The 17,935-nt window shown below is 46.6% G+C and overlaps 1 protein-coding gene across 2 annotated transcripts in view; it reads left to right on the top strand.

Moving 5' to 3' along the window:
• Positions 1–17,935, top strand: part of CPNE2 (copine 2) — a 97,264-nt gene that overhangs the window by 43,894 nt on the left and 35,435 nt on the right. The gene's annotated exons all lie outside the window — the stretch shown is intronic.

The raw sequence follows: 17,935 nt of genomic DNA on the forward strand, positions 1-17,935 counted from the left end.
ACGAGGCACCATGTCGTCATCAGCATGGACATGGGCCAGGTCAAGGGTGCCTGGCTCCGCCCCCCTGGGGGGGGCACTCAGAGACAATGTGTCTCTGGGCACCATTTACCCCCGGTACGCCTCTGGTTGTAAGCTTCCCTGAGCCCAGCCTTTTCTTGTTCGGATTCTTGTGCGCTCTGCCAAGCTGTGTCTGAGGCCACACCAAGATAAAAGGCCTGATTTGTGAGGATGATGGCCAGCCAGTTGCTTGTGAGACAAGGGCCAGGACTTCCTACCTAGCAACAGGTCTCTTAGCAACAAGTTTTCTTCTCTTGGACACGGAACTACGCCTTTTCCCATTGTAGATGTACTTGGCTAGTTCTGCGACTGAATAGAAGCAATCTCACTTTCTAAAATAAATACTTCTAGAAATCAGGAAGGGGGCAGCTTGTTCCACACCCACAGAATAAATATCATGCGTTACAGGGTTGTGTGATGCTGTCCTTATTCAACTGGCGGTCCTTAAATAGTGCCCCAGAGTTCGCCAGTAGTTTTCCTAGTTTCCTGACACCATATTCCAAAATACAATGTGGAAAAGCCAGAAATATGTTTGACATTTCAACCACATTCCGAACTGCATGCTACGTTGTTTTTCAGTTTTACTTTTAAAATGCAAGCTAGAATGTGGCTTGCATTTTCAACCATAGAAGCTGTTGTGGTGGAAATTTCCAAGAAATTTCTTAATTCTGTATGTGGACACATGTGCACACATTTGTGCACACAGACATTTTGCAAACTGGAGCTTTGGCATGGTGACAGTATCAAGTGATTCTGCATGAAGGTATAGATTTCCACAAAGACTTTAGACAGCTGTGCAGAAACTGTCTTCTTTCTAGAACATATAGCTGGATCAATACACTTACCAGTGCATGCTGTTCTCCACTGGTCATCGAAACATGTGTGACTAATAGTGGACCCATGGCCTAGAGGCATGGCATGCAAATGCCATCTGTGTCAGGCGGCAACTCTGCATGGATTTATACCTCACCTTTCTCTCCTGTAAGGAGACTCAAGGTGGCTTACAAGCTCCTTTCCCTTCCTCTCCCCACAACAGACACCTTGCGAGGAAGGGGGGGCTGAGAGAGTGTTGAAGAACTGTGACTAGCCCAAGATCACCCAGCAGGAATGTAGAGCTCATTCCGCACATGCAGAAAAATGCACTTTCAAACTGCTTTCAGTGCTCTTTGAAGCTGTGTGGAATAGCAAAATCCACCTGCAAACAGTTGTGAACGTGGTTTGAAAATGCATTATTTTGCGTGTGCCTAGGCGTGGGCCTAGGAGTGGGGAAACACATCTGGGTTCACCAGATAGGCCTCTGGCACTCAGGTGGAGGAATGAAGAATCAAACCTGGTTCTCCAGATTAAAATCCACTTGCTCCTAACCACTACACCGCGCTGGCTCAGTGTAGCTGGATCAATACACTTATCAGCGCATGCCCTCCTCCACTGGTCATGGAAGCATGTGCGGCTGTTAGTGGACCTGTGGCCTAGAGGCATGGCGTGGAAATGCCGGTTATATCAGGACTGCTGCAGCTCTGCATGGAAGATATGGCAAAGTGTTTGCTGCTTACATGACTGCAGCATGATTTCCAGAGGGACATAGAGGGGCGCGTAGTAGAGAACATTTCCAAAAGATGTGGGGGTTTCTTGCGGAAGCTGAGCTTGCGTGGATGCCAAGGCGTAGTTGATAACGCACTAAGACTGCAGCAGTTCTTCTCTTCAAACAAGCATTGTTGACAAATGATGCAGGCTGCAGTCCACTAAAAGCAGTCATCCGATGTACAAATGAAAGTGTATGTGGGGATTGGGACTGTGCTCACAAGCTTCAGTCCCCAACTACCATGCAGTCAAGGCCCTGTTTGCATTGGTGGGAGGGCTATGTGTGAATTGTAGAGGCGTAGCTCCAAGGAGACGGGGGCGTTACGCACTGGGCCCTGTGGGGATGTGGCGTAGCATGGGCGGAGGACGCACCAGTTCACTGGGCGCTTTTCCCCTTGCTACGCCTCGGGTGAACTGTACCCCTGTTTTTTCAAGATATGGATCATGCCTGGCTGGTGTAGGTATCAGTGTATGCAGAATTGTGAACACAAAGAAATACAGAGCAAGCGTGATCGCAGTTCTGTGGATTCATTTCTAGAGTCAGTGACTGTCTGCACAGACCTGTTGTGTGCTGATCCCCCACGGAAGATCCAGTTTATGCTCTTTGAGCCCCCAGTTTATGAACTGCACAACTAAGCAGTCTCAGAGCATATCTTTCGGACTGAGCGCTGAGTCCCACTGGGAAGATAGGGAAAGATTAACCTGAATAATTTGCACAGAAGCCTCTGAAGCCCCATAAAATTGGGGACTTAATCTGGTGGGATTTGTTTATAAAACTTTCCTCAAATATAGATATATAATTAGAATTTATAATCCCTCTGTTGTGATGAGGACTACCTTGGAGATTTAGATACTTTTTCCCCAAAAAGCATTTTATTCCAAAAAATCAATTTAAATTCTGATTTTTAAAGAAACCGTTGATTTTTATGCACCCTGGCAGACACACGTGAAGTACCAATCCCCGCCCCCCCCCCCCGCCCAGGTACAGATTAATTCATTCTTCTGAACATATGATAGCTGATGATCTCCACCCCTGCACCCCCTCCCCCCCCCCCACTCTGCGTCTGTTTCATTTCAATGGGTTTGTTTTGATGACTTTATTCATCATAAGCTGCCTGAAGGGCTTGATTATCATTTTTAATGATGTGGAAAGGTGGGATATAATTGGTTGGGAGGGCACCTGATAGATATCAATCTAGCTGAAGCGAGCAGATCTGGATCTATTACCTGGCTGGGAGTCTGCCTGCCTGGAGTCCCATAGTGTAGGAAAGGAAATAAAATACAAATTAAGCAAATAAATAGATGCATTTGGGGAGTCCTGAAAATAGTGTTCCCCCATAATATGGTATTGGTTTGAATAGTTTTTTTTAAAAAAATACCAATAAATCAGAGTGTTAATGGAGGAAACAGCTGTTAATTTTAGACCATTTGGATGGCGGATTGGAGTGTTTGAATGGATATTTGTTCATTCCTGTTCCTGCGGCTGGAACATCTCAGTGGCATCTTAGTCGTTTGTATTTACTGCTTAGTCATTTGTATGTACTGCTCACAAGACAAGGTGCCACTGCTGCTTTGTTTAACTTTTTGGCCTGCCCTTCCTGTTGACTTCATAGACTTAATGTCAGTCATCTATATATGTAGTGCACGATACTAGTTCACTGACACATGATAACGTAAAAAAAACCTGCTCACCTTTGACTGGGAAAAAATCGGTTGTGATGGAACCGAAAATGGCCCATCAGTGACAGATTGCGGGGTCGACTTGCCCAAAGGAGAAGCAAAGCCAAACAGCGTTGCAGGATCCAAGCAATCAGGATGAGAACTTGAGAAACACATCCCTATCTTTTCCGAATCTAAAGGCCAAGCTCGCGGTAGGTCTGTTGTCCAGATTGGGCCAGAACTCTGCTTGCTTTGTTATGCAAATTGCCGCCCGCTCTGATTTGTCTGTGCCATGGCAGGCTTTCATCCCTTTTCCTGATCAGGCACGCTCGATTAATGCCACTTCTTCTCAGCATGGCTTTTCCCTGCTCACAGTCAGTTGCCAATCAAGCAGGAAATTGTACTGGTAGGAAACAAGCTCAACTTGCATAATTTTTTTCCTAGTGGCTTGGCCAGCCAGCTGCCGAGTTGTGAAACTAGCGCATAGTTCAGAGTTCGTGGGCTTTTATTGTCCTGCTTAGTTCCCTGTGTGGAACAGGAGGCCTGGTCTACTTGCAGGTGGGTGGGTAAGGGTATGACTTGCACTAAGTCACCGTGATCATGGAAGATTTGAATCCACTTACAGAGCAGAATGCTGTTAAAGGCAGGAGTTGGTGGAAAGGACACAATTAGATTCTATTCGTCTTGTGGTTCATGTCACACGCAGCCAGCTTGGGCGGGCAAGTAGCATAGCTCCCATTCAGAGTCTCTTGCCAAATATCAGCTTTTTCGAGCAGTGGTTCACATATTTCTCTTTTTGACAAAAGCATTTCTGCAAGGAGTGCAGGGAAGATCCCTTTAAAACATGCTCATTTGCTGCAGCTATACACTGGGTAAAACATCTGGTACAGTCAAAGAGGACTATACAAAAATACGGCAGGCCATTTATCTTTCTTCTGTGGAGTTCAAGTTTCCAAGAGGTCTGCCACGCAGGTGACGTCGATACCCAGCCCAGTTGACTTCAGCAAGATAACCGGATCAGATGATATTGTTAGTCCTCTGGCTCTGATTTGTTGCATTTATATCCTACCTTTCAGAGAATTCAGAGTGGTCTATGGGCCTTTCCCCACTCCCTTCCATCCCCCCTATGCCGCGCGCTGCTCTCAGTGTGCGACAGCCCAGGCGCGCGCCCAGGCGTCCCCACGACACCGCGCTCTGTGCGGGGTCGTCAAAAGGCGCCGTTCGGAAGAGCGCCTGGGATGCCGCGCGCTAAGGGGGCGCGACAGCAGCAGTGTCGAGGCGGCTGCGCTGTGGCCGCCCCTGCCGTGGGGAGGGAGGAGGAACCCCGCGCTACTCTCCTCAAGTAGCGTGGGGCTTACGGTAAGTGGGGAAAGGCCCTATGAAAGGTTTCTGGGAGTTCCCCAGCATAATCACTGACCACTCCCAGACAGAATTAACTTCACCAAGATTTGTGTATTGTATAACTTCAGATTGACCCTTGCGGCTGTACATTTCTTTTTAGGTAGAGAAAAAGAGGAAGCCTGTGTCACTTTCAGACGAGTGCTCTGTTGTGGATTGAAGTGGGGTACTGTCTCAGGATAAGAGTTGGGGTTCTCCCTCTGAGCCAGGAGGACAGCTTTCTGGGCAACTCCCGCCATTTACTTGGGAGGAAGTAAACTTTCTGCTTCCTATTTCCTGTAGGAATTACCCAGTTGGCTTCAGTTTCTTTCCCTGTCTTAGGCGAGAGCAGTTGTGGGTTGCCTGAGATGTCCCATCAGTAAATATTTACAGAAGTGCATCCTGTAGGCATGTAGGTCAAGTCATATCTCCCCACCCTCAGGAGTAACCGCTCATTTGGTGTGAAGCATGACGACAAATTTGCAGAGCGGCCACATGGTCATCAGTTTCTACATTCATCAGACACTACAAGATTGACAGGTTCAGCACATCTGATGTGGTCTTCAAATGCAAAGTGCTGCAACGCGTATGAGATGATGATACTGATGATCCACTTCCAGGATTGTAGTACAGCTCTGGGAGATCCCAGAAAGATGTCCTCCTAGCTCAGAGGGAGAATGACCATTGGTCCTTACCTGTGAAAGGTCTTTCTCCTCTGAACTTCGGACATCTTGCCCTCACTGTTTCATCAGAGTTCAGCCAGGCACCTGGTTGAGTATACACAACGTTGTCTGCCGTTTATTCTGTTTCCTGTTATTGTTCATCTGTACTTTCCTGTTTGAGTTTGTTTAATTAGTTAAAGAGTCTGATACAGCTAAGGGGAGTACCCAAACTGAAGCTAAATGGGAAACAGGAAGGCACTACAGTTATAAAACTACTCCCTTGTTTGCCTCGTTGTGTAAAATTACCATAGCCTGTTGGTACGTCTGTAACTAATCCTGGGGTGGACCCTTGAAAAGTATAAGAGCAGCAGTGGCGTAGGAGGTTAAGAGCTCGTGTATCTAATCTGGAGGAACCAGGTTTGATTCCCAGCTCTGCCGCCCGAGCTGTGGAGGCTTATCTGGGGAATTCAGATTAGCCTGTGCACTCCCACACACGCCAGCTGGGTGACCTTGGGCTAGTCACAGCTTCCTGGAGCTCTCTCAGCCCCACCTACCTCACAGGGTGTTTGTTGTGAGGGGGGAAGGGCAAGGAGATTGTAAGCCCCTTTGAGTCTCCTGCAGGAGAGAAAGGGGGGATATAAATCCAAACTCTTCTTCTTCTTCTTCATATGTAGTCAGAAATAAGTGGAATAAATGTGGGGTATAAACGTTTCAGAATTAAATATATATGGCTCGGAGAGCAGTGCCAATGTCGCTATCCCCACTGTCGTAACTGCGAAACCATCCTCTGGACATCCATGTTGCCAAAACGCAGCAGAAAGCTGGCTTATAGCTCCCTCCTTTGACTACTAGCCATTCTAGTGGCATTGAGAATCAAATGCCCCCACCCCATCTCCACTTTGACCCCCCCCCCTTACAGTAGTTTATATCAGACCTGTCAGTATTGTCTCTGCGCTATTTTCATGGGCTCTGCCTTCTTAAGCCTGTTGCTCTCCTCAGTTTACACACTTTCCTTGAATTGCTAGAAACAGCAGACAAATAATGAATGTCTTGTTTTCAGATGGGATGGGGAGAGTAAGACTTTCACGGTTTTAACCAAGGTGGAAGAACCTGGGGGGCCTTTCCCCTCACCAGTGCGGAAAGAAGGACTATTTTTGCCTTCTGTGTGCTTTCCTCCACTCACTGTCTTGTCGTTCAACGGTCTGCTGCTTCAGGCATCCCCCAGGTAGCAAAAGCTTTAATGGAGACATCTTCTGAAAAAAGCAAAAGGCTCGCAGGCTGGCATTCTGAACACACACAGTACACAGCTCTGCTGTGGATATTTGGCCTACTGATCAAGACTGCATATCCCTAGCATAAGTTTGGGTTGCACGTTTAATTGGCTGTCTGCTCCTTCGTCTTTGTTAGGAGTAGATAACATATATTAATCTGGAACAATTCGATTCATTTCCTTAACATCTAGAATTTGGTTTGAGGCACAGATGGGAGCTATTCAAGCCCTGTGGGTGGAAATGCCATCCTTGCCTCAGGGCTTCAATCCTCCTGCCCAAGTTATTGGTAGTAATATAATTTGAAGTTGTTATAGTTTAGGGCAGTGGTGGTGAACCTATGGCACGGGTGGCGAACCTATGGCACCTATAGCACGCACAAACAGAGTGCCCCCCCCCCCCACATCTAGGCTGGCCTGGGATGCTGGGCTCCATTATTAGCATTAAACCTAATTTGGGGGAAGAAGTAGGTAACCCTATTAAGCGCTGTTAAACCCCACTGATTTTCATGTGAAGAACTAAAGCGCAATCCTTTACCTGGGAGTAAGCGCAGTTGCTGGCAATGGGGCCTGCTTCTGAGTAAACCCTCCTAGGGTCGTGATTCACCCGTTGGAAGAGTTGCACGGTTGCTTTAAAGCAAAGCCACCAACTACCACCAAGCTTACTCCCAAGTAACGCACCCCTCAGAGCTTCTCAAATCCATTTTTTTCTAAAACTTTAAAACCTCTATGGGATTCAGGGTAAGCAAATCTGCTGCGTAGTTGACACTTTGCATGAAGCAAAAATAAGTGGGTTTGGGGTTGCAATTTGGGCACTCGGTCTCGAAAAGGTTCGCCATCACTGGTTTAGGGCTTCATAAAAGGCAGGATTGAATCTGTATTGAAATTGTATTTCTGTGTACATGATTTTACCGTGTAAACAGACTGTTGTGAATCACTCTGAGCCCACTCAGACTGGGGAGAACGGTCTGTGTATTCCTCTTTTTGAAAAGTTTGTCAGCTGACAATTGTTTCCTAAATGGATTCCTGCTTTAACTCCATTGCTTTTTTCCCCATTGTGACATATTCTACCTTTAAAGAATGAGTCCAGCCAATCAGGGATCTCATACTGAATACGGGAATCCCAAACAATTACCCAGTGGATCTGAGCTGCCTTTATATTGCCGGTGCTAAGAGCAACAGATTCTGAGTTAGAGAGAGCACAACTAATTTTAGCATCTACCATCCTAACCAACTAGAGACCACGTGATGCACTGACCTCCTCAGACAGGCCAGATAGCCCTGTTCAGGGCAATGATTCCTGTGTGGCAGAAGCAATTAATTGTCTTTTGTAGCTATCTGTGAAAATCAACTGGAGAGGAGTCTCTGTTGGTCAGTAGCAAAGAGATTAACAAAAAAAGCCATTCCCTCTTTTTGGTTGTTCCCTAGTCGAGGTAGACAAGGTTGCAGTAAGGTAGATGGTCTGATTGAAGTTACTGGTATCAGAGAAACCTACACGCAAAGAGAACTGGGCTTGGAAGCCATGTAATCTTCCCGAGCAGCAGGCATTAGGAATTGGGAAGCAGGAAACCAGCTAAATAATCACTCTTGGAACTTGAGCCCAGGACTGCTTGAACACCTGCCGGCCTAGCTCTTATCCTGCTTGCTGGTTATGACAGGGAGCCAATTTTTGATTATCAGTTCAGCTGCTTATCAGTCTAATTGTAGCTATCCAGGTTGCTTCACTGTATTTCACTGTACAATTTGCTTTTCAATCTTTTTTTGACTCTTTGCCAAAATACCATTTTTAGGGGTGTTTTGTTTTTTCTTGTCCTTGTATTTTTTTAAAAAAAAACCTTTTCTGTGAAATGGTGAAGCAGTCTATTCAGAGGGCAAGAGGTTGTGCTGTGTGTGGCTTCAAACTCGAATCCCGGTGTCCTACCAGAGTGCCTTTCTGACAGCAGCGGCCAGCTGTCAAGAGAAAAGATGCTCGGAGACTTATTAGGAGAGGGCAGCCAAACAGCCTGCTCTTAGGAGACAGTCTATGCTGGAAGGAAGCCGCACAGTCAGGCGTTTGCCAGCACATGTAGGTGGTTTGGCTGCATGCAAAGCAGGCATCGTGGAGGCTAGCCTGAGAGGGCCAGCAATACAATTCCCTCCTCCAGCGCAGGCTGCGCTTTCTGTGCTAGCAACCATAACAATGCTGGTAAAGTCTTTGAAACGGAGTGGTTCCCTCCACTGAACGAGAACCTAAAAGTGAGTGCTTTCAGAGTATCTGGCAACTGTTAACACTTTGGCAGCATGCGTTTCCACTGGAGCAGTGGAAATAACAACGCAGCCAGCATTTGTTGATCAGGGCTAAGGTGAGGGTTTGTAACACTTGAGCAAGATGGCTTTGTGGTGGAGCACGTGTCTTGCATGCAGAAGGTCCCAAGTTCAAGCTCCCAGGATCTCATATAGGATACCTGTGCCCCTGAAGAGTTGCTATCAGTCATGATAAGGCAACTTTAATGGATCCAACTAGCTGGTGAACAGGGGATCTCCTTTGACCCTCCAGAAAGTTATGCTGGGACTCATAGGACCTGCGTGAATTTCTATATGTATGCAAATGGATTAAGATGGAAATTGTACCCATACAGTGACTGTAACTATGCAGCACTTTTCGTGAATAGTTGAGTTTATGTATGATTTCACAGAGAATATAATACTAGAGTATCTTTCTCGGTAATTGCTTATGAATGTTTTTGGGAGCTTTTTCTTGTTAATTTCTTTGAACTAGACAGCAGTTGGTGGGAGCCTTTGACAGTGTAAACCACAGGTGTCAAACTCGCGGTCCTCCAGATGTTATGGACTACAGTTCCCATCATCCCCTGCCAGCATGATGCTAGCATGGGATGATGGGAACTGTAGTCCATAACATCTGGAGGGGCGTGAGTTTGATACCTATGTTGTGTTACACTGACCCCTTCTGATTTGATATGGTGGACTGAAGACATGTCAGGCGGGGCCTATAGTAATGAAGGGGGCTGTGTTCCACAGAAACATGATAGTCCAGTCGATTGAGGTGCAGCGTTTGAGAAAGTTGTATGCTTCCACATTAAAATATAGTCCCGAACGAATATAAGAATTTTCATTCACTTTTATGTGCTGCCTTTGTCAAAACCATTATTTTGTCCACTATTGAACATGGTACTTTAATACAAGAACATTTATGCCAAAATGTATTTTTATTTTCAAACAAATTGGGGGGAGGGGGGACATGGCTAGGTAGGCACTAGGACCCAGGTGGGGCATTTTACAACAAAGAAGGTCCGGTATGCTTTGTCCTATGGCAGAGGGATATATAACACTACTATCATCTTTCTGCGGAACAGAGTATAGGTGAGATTGAGCAGGCATATTGAATGCAACCTTGTGTGTATCCTTATGCTGTCTCAGGAATCTGTGCAACAAACCTGTAAGACAAGTCAGTAATTATAATCTCATATTAATATCCTTGTCATTGTAGACGGGAGGAAAGCTGAGGAAGAGGCTGTTTTGCCCAAAGGGTCACTCGGGGCAAAGTTTGGGGAACTGTAGCATAGCAGTATAGCATGCACTTGTCCTGGTGGAGGGGCGAATCCACCAGTGGGCGGCCACTGTGGCCCTCCCCAATGGTGGGATGCCACGCCAGCATCCCTGTGCCCCCCACTGCCCCCACCAGCACAGCAGGGGCAATCTGGGAGTGTGGCTGGAGGAAAACCCGATGTTAGTCAACTTTGTCCTGGTCATTGCTTCTGTCCTGCTGATAACCCAGGCTTCAGACTTGTGGTATAAGTCCATTAAGCCCAATGGGGGCTTTTTTCCATTTTAAGCCCCCACACACCATCAGGAAGCCTCCTTGGGGGTAGTAGGCTGGCGCGGGGCTGCCCATCTCCTTGCTCACTTGATTCTGAGGCCCAGAAGAGTTCTGATGAGTGGCTTGAACTACCTACAGTTGCTTCCTTCCATCAGCAGCCTTGATGATGACAGTGGTGGGGAGTTGGTGGTACATGACCCCCCCCCCCGCCCCGCTCCTGGCTCAATCTCTGCAGTGACTGGCACTTCAGTTGTCAGCTTGCCCGCCTGCTGCTGCTACTGCCTAACATCTGTTTAGCAAGACGGAGTGCTTAGTAGGACATAGAAGTGACAGGCGGTTCCAGGCTTAGTGGGCGGAACAGAAGAACCTGCCAAGAAGTTGGCTAGCGTTCTACGTGATCACTGTCCTCTTGAGTCAGGATAGAAATTCCTGCATACAGAAAGGAGGCAGAATGGAATGACTGATGTAGCGACTGAAGGGCCTGGAACTCTGCTTCTTTCTGTTGGCTCAGGGGGCCATGTTGTCTATTGCGTGCAAACCCACAAGATTGTAAGAACCCTGCTAGATCAGACTAAAGATTAATTTGCATGTTGTGATGACCTAATTTCCCCCTCAGTTTTTTCCCCCCTTTTTTGCTGGAAAAGCTACTTTAGAAGAAGAGGAGGAGGAGGAGGAGGAGGAGGAGGAGTTTGGATTTATACCCCACCTTTCTCTCCTGTAAGGAGACTCCAGGTAGCTTACAAGCTCCTTTCCCTTCCTCTCCCCACAACAGACACCTTGTGAGGCAGGTGGGGCTAAGAGAGTTCTGACAGAGAACTGTGACTAGCCCAAGGTCACCCAGCAGGAACGTAGGAGTGCAGAAACACATCTGGTTCACCAGATAAGCCTCTGCCACTCAGGTGGAGGAGTGGGGAATCAAACCCGGAGCTTTGAATCTACATATGTTTGCATTTCTTGAATTGCTTAGCCCACTCTTGCATACATGCCAAAGTAAACGCAAAAGGCTCTTTAATCCCAGTTTCCCCAGTGTGAACAAAGGGGGGGGGGGAAGCTTGCTATGTGTATAGGGAGGCCAACTTCTAGGTAGACCCTTGGAATCACAGTTTTTCTCCAGATTCTGGGTGTGTGTGAGAGAAAGAGGGGGAGAGAGATTTTGCCGTCAAGTCACAACTGACTTAAGGTGACCCCAAAGGGTTTTCAAGGCAAGGAAAGGGACTATAGCAGTGGCATAGTGGTTAAGAGCAGGTGCACTCTGCTCTGAAGGAACCGGGTTTGATTCCCTGCTCTGCTGCTTGAGCTGTGGAGTCTTATCTGGGGAATTCAGATTAGCCTGTGCACTCCCACACACGCCAGCTGGGTGACCTTGGGCTAGTCACAGTTCTTCAGAGCTCTCTCAGCCCCACCTACCTCACAGGGTGTTTGTTGTGAGGGGGGAAGGGCAAGGAGATTGTCAGCCTCTTTGAGTCTCCTTACAGGAGAGAAAGGGGGGATATAAATCCAACTCTTCTTCTTCTTCTATGGAGATAATTTCCCCTGGAGAAAATGGACGCTTTGGAAGATGGACTCTATGGCATTGTACCCAACCGAGGTCTTTTTCTTCTGTAGGCTCCATCACCAAATCTCCAGGAATTTCCAACCTGTAGCTGGCAACCACACTCCCCCCCCCCCCCACGGTCTGCTGGGGACCAGGAGGGACCTGACGACCCTATATGTGTGCCACAGTGTTTTGGCTTTGCAACTCCAGTCTTGCTCTGTCCCACCACCTGCCATCTTATGCCCCTTCCCCTTCACACACATATTGCTGGGAGTTCAGCTGAACCTGCGAGCTGACATCCCTGCTAAAACTTCTCTTGCTATTCATCCCAAGGAAGAAAGGGTTAAAAGTGGCCCAAATGCATTAAAGCTGTGGGCAGGAAACTGGGGGACAGATGTTGCCCCTAAGTGTCCAGTTGCCTAATTCTGTTCTGGACAGTGTGGAAGAGATTTGTGCCCTTGACTATAAAACAGGTTTTCTGAATTTGCCAGTGTGGGAGGACGGCATAGATTCTCCCCTCTATTCTCCCACCTCCTTTTGTCTGAAAAGCTGGCTTGAACGGAATAATTTATTGTCAGGGGGAATGAGGCTGCACAGCGGTGGAGTGACTTAGCTTGTAAAACTGCACTCTTTTAAACCGTGTTAAATAGCTGCCGTCCTTTGAGTCTCTCCTGGCACACAGTCAGTGCACAGAGAAAGAGGCATGGAATACAAGGGGGAAATTTAGTTAGCTGCCCGCCTTTCTCCTACCCAAGGCAGGGAACAACAATAAAAGCAGTATGAAAATGAGCCTCCATTAAAATTAGGACGTTGTTGAAAGAGATGCAATGGATGTTAAGCAACTTGCCTGCATAAGCCACCCGTTGATTCAGAAACCTGAAATTAGCCGATTAAAATCGCCCATCAAGCAGCAGGAAAGGGGCTGAAAAGCTTGTTCAAGTGTCATGTGTGAGGGTCAGTGTCTTAACCAAGACCCGATATAGCAGTGATGGCGAACCTATGGCACGGGTGCCAGAGGTGGCACTCAGAGCCCTCTCTGTGGGCACACGCAAACAGAGTCACCCCCCCCCCCATCTAGGCTGGCCTGGGCTGCTGGGCTCGATTATTAGCATTAAACCTAAAACCTAGCGGTGGGGAAGCAGTGTAGGTAACCCTGTTAAGCGCTGTTAAACACCACTGATTTTCATACAAAGAACTAAAGCGCGATCCTTTACCTGGGAGTAAGCTCAGTTGCTGGCAATGGGGCTTGCTTCTGAATAAACTCTCCTAGGGTCGTGAGTCACCCGTTGGAACAGTTGCACGGTTGCTTCAAAGTAAAGCCACCAACTACCACCAAGCTTACTCCTGAATAATGCACACCTCGGAGCCAACTGTTTTTTCTAAAGAAAAACCTCAGTATTCAGGTTAAATTGCCATGTTGGCACTTTGCAATAAATAAGTGGGTTTTGAGTTGCAATTTGGGCACTCGGTCCCAAAAAGGTTCGCCATCACTGCGATATAGGGCCATTAGCAGCAAACATGAATCTTGGTTCCCTCTCCCCTTTTCTCCCTAGATAGTTTGCAAAGAAGTGTTTGGGGAGGGGTTTGATTCTCCCACCTGCTTCCCTTCTGCTTTTGTTTCTTTCAAGTCCTTTCTCTAATTTGATGCGATAAATGTGTGTCTGGGAACCTCTGTTAGGGAAAGAGAAAGATGTTCCCTCTGCCAGCTACTTCTCTCCGGCTAAGCACATCCACTTCACATGCAGCCGCTTTGCAGTGGAAAGCAAAAAAGCCTGGTTCCCAAATCAATTCAGCCTTGAGCTTCGTGGCTGCATTGGGATACAAATTCCCCAAATGAAGCACAGTAGTGTCTATACTTCAGCACTGTTTTGCAATTCTGTATTGGACCTCTATTTATAGTGACAACTATTTATATTCTTTAAGAATCTTTTTATATTAAGCATATCCCCGGGTAAAAGCTGTCAGAGGTGGGGGTTTTTTAGAAGACAAGTTGGGCAAATCAAACCAAAAGCACTGAAATATACGTTCCCCTCCCCCCCCCCCCACCCCTGGGTAGTGACCTCCAACAGTCCCCTTGACTACCCAGACAGCCAAAAACCAAGCCTCTAGCCCTCCCAGGTCGAAGAACAAAGAAAGTCAACCCTGCAAGGTTGTACATTTACAAGGCAAATTTCAAAACAAGTTACTTCAATAGCTGTGCAAATGTGGGTGAAAGTACTGGATTCAGTTTGAGGTCCCCCAAATTCAAGAACCCCATAGAATATATTTAAAGTAATTTAGTAAAAGCATGTGCAGGGATGTACAATAAAAGAGGAGTGAACAGTAAGGATAAAAATAAGAAAGTTAAGTAATTAACCTAATCATTTGTACAAGCATTGGTTCCAAACTTGATGTTACCTTAATGAGACTGATAGTTTCCAAGATAGTTTCGAAGGCCAAATCAAACAGGTGCCAAAGTCATCTTGGCCCACCCTAAAATGTCCCAGCACTGGTTGTTTTCCAGTCAAAGGCAGAACTAGAATAAAAGATCTAACAGTGAAGATTCCTAATAAGACAAAAAACATGCAGTTGGGCTGAGATTGTAGAGCAGGCAACAGGACAATTAGTGTCACTAGCAAACATATTTGTTTAATGTACTGTCGAAGGCTTTCACAGCCGGATTCAACTGGTTCTGGTGGGTTTTCCGGGCTGTGTGGCCATGGTCTGGTGGATCTTGTTCCTAACGTTTCACCTGCATCTGTGGCTGGCATCTTCAGAGGTGTATCACAGAGGGAAGTCAGTTCCCTCTGTGATACACCTCTGAAGATGCCAGCCACAGATGCAAGGGAAACTTTAGGAACAAGATCCACCAGACCACGGCCACACAACCCAGAAAACCCACCAGAACCATATTTGTTTAAGGCTGCAAGACTTCCAGGGTGGGAAAGAATTTATCCCTAATAAAAGTCACCTTCTTATCTGAGCACAGTTTTGCTCCTTTTATGCAAGAGCGCTACTGAACAAACCTGTTTAATGCATTTTGTGAAGTGATAGAAATATGGCGGGTGTGGGAGGCTTCCTAATAGCTTCAGCCAGACTGTTCCACAATGAAGACCCCCTCCTCCCTGGAGACTGTGCATGAATGGTCTGTTGCCAATTTTATCTGTCTGTAGTTTGGCTCCTTCAAAGGCTTTGATCTGATGAACGAAGCTTATTAGCGGGAGAGGCAGACCTGTAGCTGTACAGGTCTGATGCCTTTGAGGTATTTGCAGATGATAGCTAACACCTTGAATTGAACCTAGTAAGTGATCAATAGCAAACTTTGATATAAGCTTGACCTTCCCCACCTTGAAAGGTTTTATTTTCCCATAAAAGTCTTCGTCCTTATTTAGTCTCCACAATAAACATTCTTAGTGCTAGTTTAATTTTATCAATAAACATTCTCCCTTTGCATCTGGTCAGCCTCTTAAAAAGGAAAAGGCTATCAATGGACAATTTGACTTTTCATTATCACTTACATTAGAAGTTTTAGTTCCTGCCTCCTCTGAACTGTGTACAATAAGCACACTAATTAGAGAATTCCCATATAATTTATTTGAATTTCTTTTAAACTCCCGAGCTGATTCCGTAGTTCCTTTGAAACACTGCCCTGGAATGTTACCAAAATACATCATCTGTGTTGTCTTGTCGTATAATTAGTCCTAAAAGCACAGTCAACATGAATAGTTTCATCTGAATCAGAAGCGGGTTTTTTTAAGGCAGTTTCTTCACTTGATATAGAACGGACCTGCCAACTGAGGTCACAAGCTTCTAATCTCAGTTTCTTCTGGGATACCTCATAGCTTGATATTGTTATTACAGTATTTATTATCAAGTTATTGAAGGTGCTCTTGTATTAACTGCTAATGTCCTTCAGTTGTATGCATTCTTAACATCACGTTGAAATTTATTCTGGGTTCATTTCCTCGGTTCCGCCATTGGCCCTTTCCCCACTCACCTTAAGCCCCGCGCTACTCTCCGCAAGTAGCATGGGGTCCCATTGCACTCCCCATGTCAGGGGCGGCAACAGCGCAGCCGCCCCGACACTGCCGCTCTTGCGCCCGCTCAGCGCGCGGCATCCCTGGCGCTGGTGAAAACGGTGCCTTTGGCAGAGCGCGGGGGCAGCGCGGGGTCGTGGGGACGCCCAGACGCGCGGTAGGGATGCCGCGCGCTCAGAGCAGCGCGCAGCGACGGCGGCAGCAAGAGAAGTGGGGAAAGGGCCATTGTTGAAACAATGTTTGTACTTCAGTTGCTCTTGTTTTCTTTCCTAATAGTTAAATCTTTCCCCGCCTCCTATTTTCCTAAAATTCTTCCAACTCAATTACTAATTAATCCATCCAGCCAAGAGCTTAACTGTACAGACTTAGCAAAATTGTCACACTGTACTTTTAGTAACCATCCCAGCAGCTTACGTTTGAATCTATTTCTTTTGCATTACTTTGCAATATTAACCTGAGAATACAATGTTCGTCGACTGCTTTATTTAGGTGTCACATGGTACGTAAGCTACAGCACAGGGCATCCTGTTTTGTAGTGAGTTAATGTTATTCCATTTCATTATTATATGAATCGCCATTTCTCTTCCCTTCATTTTTGTGCCTGTGATTGCTTTCACACAAAGGGTTAGCCCTGCCTTGGCCTGAAAGCAGAGTTTTTTGGTGCATTCACATGATTTTGTCCTCCAGCCGTTCTCTTGGTGTCTCCCATATCCCTGGTGTCTCTTGTATCCCTTTGCTTAGATCTCTCCAGAAAGATCATGGGCAAAACCAGTTTGCCTATAGTGTAGATCAGTGGTGGCAAACCTATGGCACGGGTGCCAGAGGTGGAACTCAGAGCCCTCTCTGTGGGCACGCGCAAACAGAGTGCCCCCCCCCCCCAACTAGGCTGGCTTGGCCTGCTGGGCTCAATTGTTAGCATTAAACCTAAGACCTAGTTTTGGGGAAGCAGTGTAGGTAACCCTGTTAAGCGCTGTTAAACCCCACTGATTTTCATACGAAGAACTAAAGCGCGATCCTTTACCTGGGAGTAAGCTCGGTTGCTGGCAATGGGGCTTGCTTCTGAATAAACCCTCCTAGGGTCGTGATTCACCAGTTCGAAGAGTTGCACAGTTGCTTCAAAGCAAAGCCACCAACTATCACCAAGCTTACTCCCAAGTAATGTACGCCTCGGAGCGAACCATTTTTTCTAAACTAAAACCTCAGTATTCGGGTTTAATTGCCGTGTTGGCACTTTGTGATAAATAAGCGGGTTTTAGGTTGCAATTTGGGCACTCAGTCTCGAAAAGGTTCACCATCACTGGTGTAGATGAAGAGGAATGGAATTCCAATTGTCTCTTTTCACATCCAGGCCACTTCCGCACACGCAGAATAATGCATTTTCAATCCACTTTCAATGCACTTTGCAGCTGGATGTTACTGTGCGGAATAGCAAGATCCACTTGCAAAATAATTGTGAAAGTGGATTGAAAGAGCATTATTCTGCATGTGCAGAAGGAGTCCCAATGTATTTCCCCCTGTGTATCCCCCTCTTGTCCACTCCCCTTGCTTCTGGAGTGCTTTTTACAAGCTTTTAACACAACCAGTAATAGATATACAAGCATGTTGTCATAATGCTATACGTACAGCCTATTTTTAAATCTAGCTGGGAGAGATCACTCCAGCAGTGCAGTGTGGGGGCAAAGGCAGACACAAGGGGATTCAGACAAAAGGGCTAGACTGGTAAGCTGCAGAAGAAAAAGCAAACAAAGCAATTAGTGCACAGGCGGAAAAATATTTTGACTTAACAATCCCTAAGTGTTTTGCCTATGCTTTGTCTGGAGGATCTGTATCGTAATGTTGCTAGAAAGTTTCCACAGCAGTGTTTCGGGTAATGTTACTATAGTGCAGGGGTGTCCAACTCTGGCACGCCCAGATGTTCATGGACTCCGATTCCCATCAGCCCCTGCCAGTCCATGAACACCTGGG

This window comes from Sphaerodactylus townsendi, linkage group LG14, assembly GCF_021028975.2.
Source record: "Sphaerodactylus townsendi isolate TG3544 linkage group LG14, MPM_Stown_v2.3, whole genome shotgun sequence".
In the NCBI taxonomy this organism is placed as follows: domain Eukaryota; kingdom Metazoa; phylum Chordata; class Lepidosauria; order Squamata; family Sphaerodactylidae; genus Sphaerodactylus; species Sphaerodactylus townsendi.